General features: G+C 41.8%; 1 protein-coding gene across 2 annotated transcripts in view; it reads left to right on the top strand.

Moving 5' to 3' along the window:
• The first annotated feature begins 7,008 nt into the window (after positions 1–7,008).
• The window catches only part of FOXP1 (forkhead box P1), a 377,209-nt gene continuing 376,000 nt past the window's right edge, over positions 7,009–8,217 (top strand). For both annotated transcript variants that reach the window (XM_075834036.1, XM_075834034.1), the window contains exon 1: positions 7,009–7,088. The gene's annotated coding sequence lies outside the window, so the exon portion shown is untranslated. The remainder of the gene's footprint in view (positions 7,089–8,217) is intronic.

Below are 8,217 nucleotides of genomic sequence, written 5' to 3'. Positions count from 1 at the left end.
GATCGATGGGGGGCCCGGGAGTCAAACCCCCACCGATAACCAAGTGATGTCATATCTTAGCAATACGCCATTACTTTAATGATAGATGTGTGAGTAGTTGCTCATCAGTATTTTGCTCCTGTGCGACCCCTCTCATGTAAGTTTGCGGCTTGTCTGCATCCTGTGGGGAACTGGTATTTTTACCTGCCCTGGTATCAGTGAGGGCGGCCTTTGTTCAGTGATTTCAAGTAATTTTAAGCCCATATTCTGTGACTAATCACCTGTCACCACTCCCCGTAGTTCCACCAGTCTCTAGTCCTCCTCTCTTCTTGGCTTTCTCAGTTTCCAGAAGGAATGATCCCAACCCATCCTGGGGGATCTTGGTTCCTGTAACAAGAACATTCAGTGGACGCTTCAGAAACTTCTGTGACGAAGATCCTGGGAATTCCAAGTCCACTGAATACCTAGTGCAGGAACCAAGATTATCCAGTTTCTGAAGAGTCCCCAGAAGCAGTGACGGAGGTTGGGCACATTTCTTCTGGAAACGCTGAAAGCCGGGGAGAATAGAGGAGGTCTAGAGAATGGTGAACCTACAAGGTGTGGTGAGAGGTTCACAGGATCAATATTCTACACTGGAATTATGTGACACCAGAGGTAAGACTATGCTATAGTTTCGAGTCCATCCAAATAAAAATAATTTCTTTTGTAGTTGTAGAACCTTGTATTTTTTGTATGTAGACATTACATTTTTTTTTAAATAATTTCTGAGTGATCTTATAGTTTTTTAAGGTTTTTATTTGGTTTTTGCATACTAGAAGTTCACTAAGGGTAAGTCTACACAAATCTGCAGCAATTCTGCGGCAAAATCCACATGTTACATGCAGATTTTGCTGCGGATTCACTGTACATGTGACTTCACCCTTTGAGTTTACACGTTGTGGATTTGTTGCGTCAATTCCGTAACAAATCTGCGACATGTGAACTTAGCCTAATAGGGAAATCCGCAGCTTTTCTGCAACATAATGATCATGCTGCAGATTTAAAAATGTGACCATAGTTCTGCGCAGAATTTTGCTACGCGTGGATCGAGTTTTGAAAACCACATGTCTTGTACTGTAAATTTCAGCAGATTTGTGGTGCAGAATCCACATCACAAATTCAAGGCAAATCCGCCATGTCTGAATGTGGCCTTAATATCTCTTGTTACTAGTACAAAGATTATTGATTATAACTTTTCCTGATAGCAGTGCCTTTTAGGCCAACTTTACACGCTACGATAATGCGTATGATTCTGTAATTCCACCACTTGTTTGACTGGACCTCCTAATCATCAAGGAAGCGGACGACACTTCTTTACATTTGGCGATTATTCGCTTTTGCCATGAAGTTGAAATTGTAGTATTCACAGAGTAAAGAGGAGTAAAGTCAAATTGGTGCACGCTACCGGACGGTTTTTAATATCAAGACCATCGAGGAATTGCATTTACTTACAGAAACTTGCTGATCGTACCATCCAAATTTTTAGCAATGCAATAAACCAAAACCCAATAAATGCACACAAGGCCCCGGGACCAGATGGGTTCGACCCTAGAATTCTTAAAGAGCTTAGTTCAGTTATTTCTGTCCCCCTTTTCATAATATTCAGAGATTCACTAGTGACTGGTATAGTGCCAAGGGACTGGCGCAGGGCAAATGTGGTGCCTATTTTCAAAAAGGGCTCTAGGTCTTCCCCGGGTAATTATAGACCAGTAAGCTTAATATCCATCGTGGGGAAAATGTTTGAGGGGCTATTGAGGGACTATATACAGGATTATGTGACAAAAAATAGCATTATAAGTGACAGCCAGCACGGTTTTACTAAGGACAGAAGTTGTCAAACTAACCTAATCTGCTTTTATGAAGAGGTAAGCAGAAGCCTAGACAGAGGGGCCGCTGTGGATATAGTGTTTTTGGACTTTGCAAAGGCATTTGACTCTGTCCCTTATAGACTCCTAATGGGTAAATTAAAGACTATAGGTTTAGAAAATATAGTTTGTAATTGGATTGAGAATTGGCTCAAGGACCGTATCCAGAGAGTTGTGGTCAATGATTCCTACTCTGAATGGTCCCCAGTTATAAGTGGTGTACTCCAGGGTTCAGTGCTGGGACCCCTATTATTCAACTTATTTATTAATGATATAGAGGATGGGATTAATAGCACTATTTCTATTTTTGCAGATGACACCAAGCTATGTAATATAGTTCAGTCTATGGAAGATGTTCATGAATTGCAGGCAGATTTAAACAAACTAAGTGTTTGGGCATCCAGTTGGCAAATGAAGTTTAATGTAGATAAATGTAAAGTTATGCACCTGGATACCAACAACCTGCATGCATCATATGTCCTAGGGGGCGCTACACTGGCGGATTCACTTGTTGAGAAGGATCTGGGTGTACTTGTAAATCATAAACTAAATAACAGCACAATGTCAATCAGCTGCTTCAAAGGCCAGCAGGATATTGTCGTGTATTAAAAGAGGCATGGACTCGCGGGACAGGGATGTAATATTGCCACTTTACAAAGCATTAGTGAGGCCTCATCTAGAATATGCAGTTCAGTTCTGGGCTCCAGTTCATAGAAAGGATGCCCTGGAGTTGGAAAAAATACAAAGAAGAGCAACGAAACTAATTAGGGGCATGGAGAATCTAAGTTATGAGGAAAGATTAAAATAATTAAACCTATTTAGCCTTGAAAAAAGACGACTAAGGGGGGACATGATTAACTTATATAAATATATGAATGGCACATACAAAAAATATGGTGAAATCCTGTTCCATTTAAACCCCCCTCAAAAAACAAGGGGGCACTCCCTCCGTCTGGAGAAAAAAAGGTTCAACCTGCAGAGGCGACAAGCCTTCTTTACTGTGAGAACTGTGAATCTATGGAATAGTCACCGCAGGAGCCGTCACAGCAGGGACAGTAGATGGCTTTAAAAAATGGTTAGATAGTTTCCTAGAACAAAAAAATATCAGCTCCTATGTCAATGTGTAGACATTTTTCCCTTCCCTTTTCCCGTCCCTTGGTTGAACTTGATGGACATGTGTCTTTTTTCAGCCGTACTAACTATGTAACTATGTAACTATGTAATGTGTGACCAGAACTTCACATTGCTGTTAGTCAATAGGAAAAACATCTGGATGCAGCCAAACACCCAAAAAAAGCCACAAAAAATTAACCTAAACAATGTACGTGAATCCAGCCTTAATCCACCATCAATAGGACCGGATAGTTACTGGATGATCAAATATTTTCGCATTTTGGGGCAACACGACTGCAATACCATGATCTCCCCAGGTTCTAGTGAAGCATCCATAATAGGGACGCTAAAATCTACACGTATTATGGCAACACAAAATCTGCTACTATCACTTTTTATTTAATATAATCATCGAAAATGTCAGACTTTTTGAATTATCGGACGTCGGGTTAAAATGTCACTGTATAAGAACATATATACTGTGAGCATCTCCCACTCCAGTCTCGTCCATCTGGTTGTACAGTGTATTTATGCTATTTTCATATGTTTGACCACAATTTGACCAACCACACAGATTCATGAGCGTTTCCCGGTGCTGCCGTCTCACATCACAGCAGTGGTTGCTTACATATTCAGCAATTTCTGACCTTCTCCCTTCTCAAGTATTAAATACCTGTGGCTTGCTTTGTAGCTGCTGAAGGGTCACTTGCTCTTGGACACTTTATAAAAGCATTTACTGTATGACTTATCCACTCAAAATGTAAAGTTGAAGTACCAGAAAGCGATTTGAGTGACTGCAAACTCAACCGGTTCAGGTCCAGGATTTTTTTTTTTCTGGTAATCACATAGTGTTATCCTAAAATAGACTTTATTTATTTATATTCGTCATTGTCTATCGTCAATTTTGATATATTACATGTCCAATTTAAGGCAATTGGGTTGGGACTAGCGGTACGACAGTGAGCGCGTTTTGCTACGCTGTTTCCAGGACTTACGTAGAAGTGAATGCGAGTTCCGAAAACAGTGTAGCAAAATGTGCTCGATTGTTTTCGGAAGACCCGACCACTCATTGGCTGGATCTAAGCGACCGTCAGAAGAGCTTGTTACTGGTCCTAATACTGGTTCGGTCCAGACAGAAAAATATCAGGCTGTGTATGGGCAGTTTCAGACTCTGGGACGCAAACCACAGTGAGAGCTACCATCTACAAAGAACATTTGGAATAGTGGTGAATCTTCTCAGGGTTGGTCTGATTGTCCCAAGGGTGGCTGGATTGTCTTAGTGGTAGCCAGATCTTCCCAAGAGTAGCGAGCCTGACAAAATTACTCCATGGATGTAGCATCTACTTATCAAGGTAGACGCAACACATCCCAGCAAAAATATCCAAAGATCTGCAGACTCTCTAGCCTCACCTAAGGTCAGTGTCCATAAAAATGGGTCAATGCCTTCCAATGTGGGCCTGGGGAGCTTTGACTATTACCCAATGTTTTGTGAGATTCGCCCATTGCTTTAGCTGTGGAACAGCTTAAAATATTGCCAAAGCATCACATGTTCTCAGGTTTGACTATGCTCTCCTAAAGTTTAAGTCCAAGACTTGAGTCCATTCACAGTGTAAAAGGGACAAAGATTTAATTAGTCAAACTAGAGAGAAACCCCTGCTATCCATGAGTAAATCAATACGCTCCTCACATTTACTTCATCTGTCCATAGAACATTATCACTCCAGTGTGTTTTTGCACAAGTGGATATTTTTGGTCGACACCAGTCCTTACAGTTCAATATGGTGGTAGTAGTAGTAGTTAGTAGTGTGATGGTGTGGGGATGCCTTCATGTCCCAGACCCTGGGCAGTTTGCCACTTTTGAAAGAACCAAGAATTCTTCTATGTACCTGGAAAGTCTGTATGAGGATTCTTGACTTGAAGCCAATAGATATTTTGTTGAAGAGTCTGGAATGTGCCGTTCATTCACGAAAACCTACCAGTATGTCTAATTTTACGGGAGGGGCGAATTCTTCAAAAATGATTCGATAGACTGATGTTGACTTAAAGGAAGTGGATGTTTGCAATTTTTGTTGTTAAAAGTGGCAAACCAAGTTTTTAAAGGGTTATTCCCAGAATCGACAATTATTACTTATCCAAGAGATCGGTGATAATTGTCTGACCAATGAGGGCCCCACTGATCGCGATGTAATGTAGACCCCGACCTCTCGTTCCTAGTCACTGCTCAACCACAATGGAGGAGGACATTGAATGAAGCGGCGGTCAAGCATGCTCGCTGACGCTTCATTTAAAGTCTATGGGAATGACGGAAACAGAAGAGTACAACGCTTTGCGGTTTCCGTCAGTCACATCGACATTGGAGTGGAAGGCGCATGCTTGACCGCCGCTCCATTCAAGCTCCTCACCAGTAAGGAGGAACGGGAGGTTTGGGACCCCTGTTCTCGCGATCGGTGGTGAGCCCAGTGATCAGACAATCCTGTGGATAGGTGATAATTGTCGATTCTGGTGAAAAGTATTCAACTAAGTTTAAGGGGGCAGATACTTTTTGACATGGGTGCAATGATTCCAGTAGTAGTTCAAATACTGTGTCATGTGATTATCCAGGTTCCTTTTGTGTATTATGACATTTCACAATGGGACAAATGGGCAATAAGAGGGCACAGGGAAGGGGGTACATACTTTTTAAAGTATTTGTACGGGGATATACACTTTATGTCAGTTTACATTTCCTTTAGAACTCAATAAAATAATAATTAAGTAAAGCCCTGGTATTATTTAATGCTCCCGTTCATCCTCATTCATGGAGCAGGGTGGAGGCGATGTTTTGTGCAGACATGTAAACCCTGAGTTTGTTTAGTGAAAATCCCAAGTCAAAATGTGATGAATCCCAATTAGCAGCAACTCAGCCCATCCCGGATCCCTTTCTTGTCCATATTTATATTCTTTTTAGCACTTGCCAAGTGTAATTAAGGTGTTTTATACACCGGAATATTTGTATGCCCATTTGTTGTTGGATAAATGAAGAGTCAAGAATAAAAGCAGAAAGTTTTCATGTCTGTAGCTGTCAGGTTTTAGTCATCTTCACGAGCTGGTGGTTAGATGATAGGGCACGAGCTGGTGGTTAGATGATAGGGCATGAGCTGGGACCTGTTGACCTTCCCACCCTTGAAAATAGTGCCACTCTTATCCCGTGGGCTGTTCCTGGTAGTGCAGCACAGCCTCATTCAATTAAATAGACCTGAGCAGCAGTACCAGGCACAACCCGTGTACAAGAGTTTCTGGAAGAAAGCAGCCGAGTTTTTCTAATTTCATACAACCCCTTTGATAAAAACAGATCTACATCACGTCCAGGGCTAAATCTACAGCCATAAAACCCCACATTTTGCAAATGTTGCCCCCATATCCATAGGATATGCCATAAATATCTAATAGGTGCTGACGCAGCCGAGCAAGTGCGCTTGGCTGTTTCAGTGTTTCCCATAGAAGTAAATGGAGAGAGCGGCGCACATTCATGGCCAGCAGCCACCTCACCAGGTGGGATGAGGGTCGGAAAACCCCCATTCCCCAGATAGATGTGGGTCCCAGAGCTGGGACCTGTATCTATTAGACATTTATGGCATATCCTAAAGGATATGTCATAAATGTCTGAGTTTGAAATACCCCTTTAAAGGGAATCTTTCCAAATTAAGGGTTCCTTTAAGAAGCACCAATAAGACTAAACTAGTGGGTGCAATTACCCCCATGGGGGGAGGGGGACCAACTCTTTCATCCACATAGTGTTACCCCCATGGTTTGTGATCATACACTGTGCGGCCTGAGGATAGTGCGATTTAACTCGAGAGGTATGGCGTGTACCACCGGAGGTCCACATACCACAGGTTGAGAAGGTCGAGGACTTGTTTCTATAGTTATTGTACAATTGTTAGGTATTTTCATGTGTCCTAGACATCATTGTAATCGATATTTCTAATTGTTGATTGATCTGATCTTTATCTCGTTTACAGCCTTAATCTTCATGAATTCCTGTGGTTTATGAAAGGACAATCCCTGAATATTGAGGCTGCTCCAGGAAAATGACATTGACAAGTTTCTGAGGTGAGTATCTTGTACATTTTATATAAAATCATGTTTCGCAACAAACACAACTCTTCTGATTCCAAATATTAAAAGGGTAGGTTCACTTTAAATCTTAAAGGGGGTGTCCAGGTAAAGAAAAACCTGGCTACTTTCTATCTGTCCATGAGTTGCTCAGTTTCATTGAAGTGAATAAGGCTGCGCTGCAATACCGCACACAACCTGTGGACATGTATGGCGCTGTTTTTGGAGGAAAGCAGCCATGTATATTTAATCTTGGACAACCGTTTTAATTTTTCATTAGACTGACCACTTAACGTGCTTAAAGCTAGTCATAGACATAAAGGTTGGCTATCTCCCTCAACTCCACCGGAGGTAGCTGTCTGCCCTAATGCTTATTTGACCTCTGACCCGCCTATAAACATGCATGCTTGGATTGGCTGAACGTGCATATTTATATTAATAGGAAGAAGGACACACTTCTGGCAGTGGCTTATATCCTGACAGAACAAAGAATCAGGGATTGCATTCCCCCGACATCTGCATTCTGGGGGCAGTTGGTAGGCTCCGTACACAATATATTGTCGGCTGGATCCGCCAACATTAATTTAATACTTAACTTTGTAAATAAATTACATTGCATACTATATACTGATCCTGAGTTACAGCCTGTATTATACTCCAGAGCTGCATTCACAATTCTGCTGATTGTTATTGGAAACAGTTGACAAACTTGTTTTCAGACATTCCCCTAACAGCTTATCTGAGATGCTATAAGACAGGAGGACAGTTAGTTAGATTACTGTATAGTGCCTGATGTAAAGCTCTGCGCAGAAACAACAAGCAGGGAATGCTAGGTGAGTGTTAACTCTGAAGCCTTCAGACGGTGAATACATATCTGAAGTATAAGGCCCTGTTCACACGGAGTGTTTTGACGAGTTTTTTGGCGCGGAAACCTCTCCACAAAACTCGTAAAAAAACGGCCGAAAATGCCTCCCATTGATTTCAATGGGAGTTGGACGATTTTTTTTACTGCGAATACAAAAACCGCGACGCGGTAAAAAGAAGCGACATGACCCATATTGAGGCGGTTTCCGCCTCCAAAACCCCATTTCAATCAGTCAGAAAGGGTAAAAAAAACACCTTGACG

This window comes from Rhinoderma darwinii, chromosome 7 (genome assembly GCF_050947455.1).
Source record: "Rhinoderma darwinii isolate aRhiDar2 chromosome 7, aRhiDar2.hap1, whole genome shotgun sequence".
NCBI lineage: Eukaryota > Metazoa > Chordata > Amphibia > Anura > Rhinodermatidae > Rhinoderma > Rhinoderma darwinii.
This window is presented reverse-complemented; position numbering and strand designations above follow the sequence as displayed.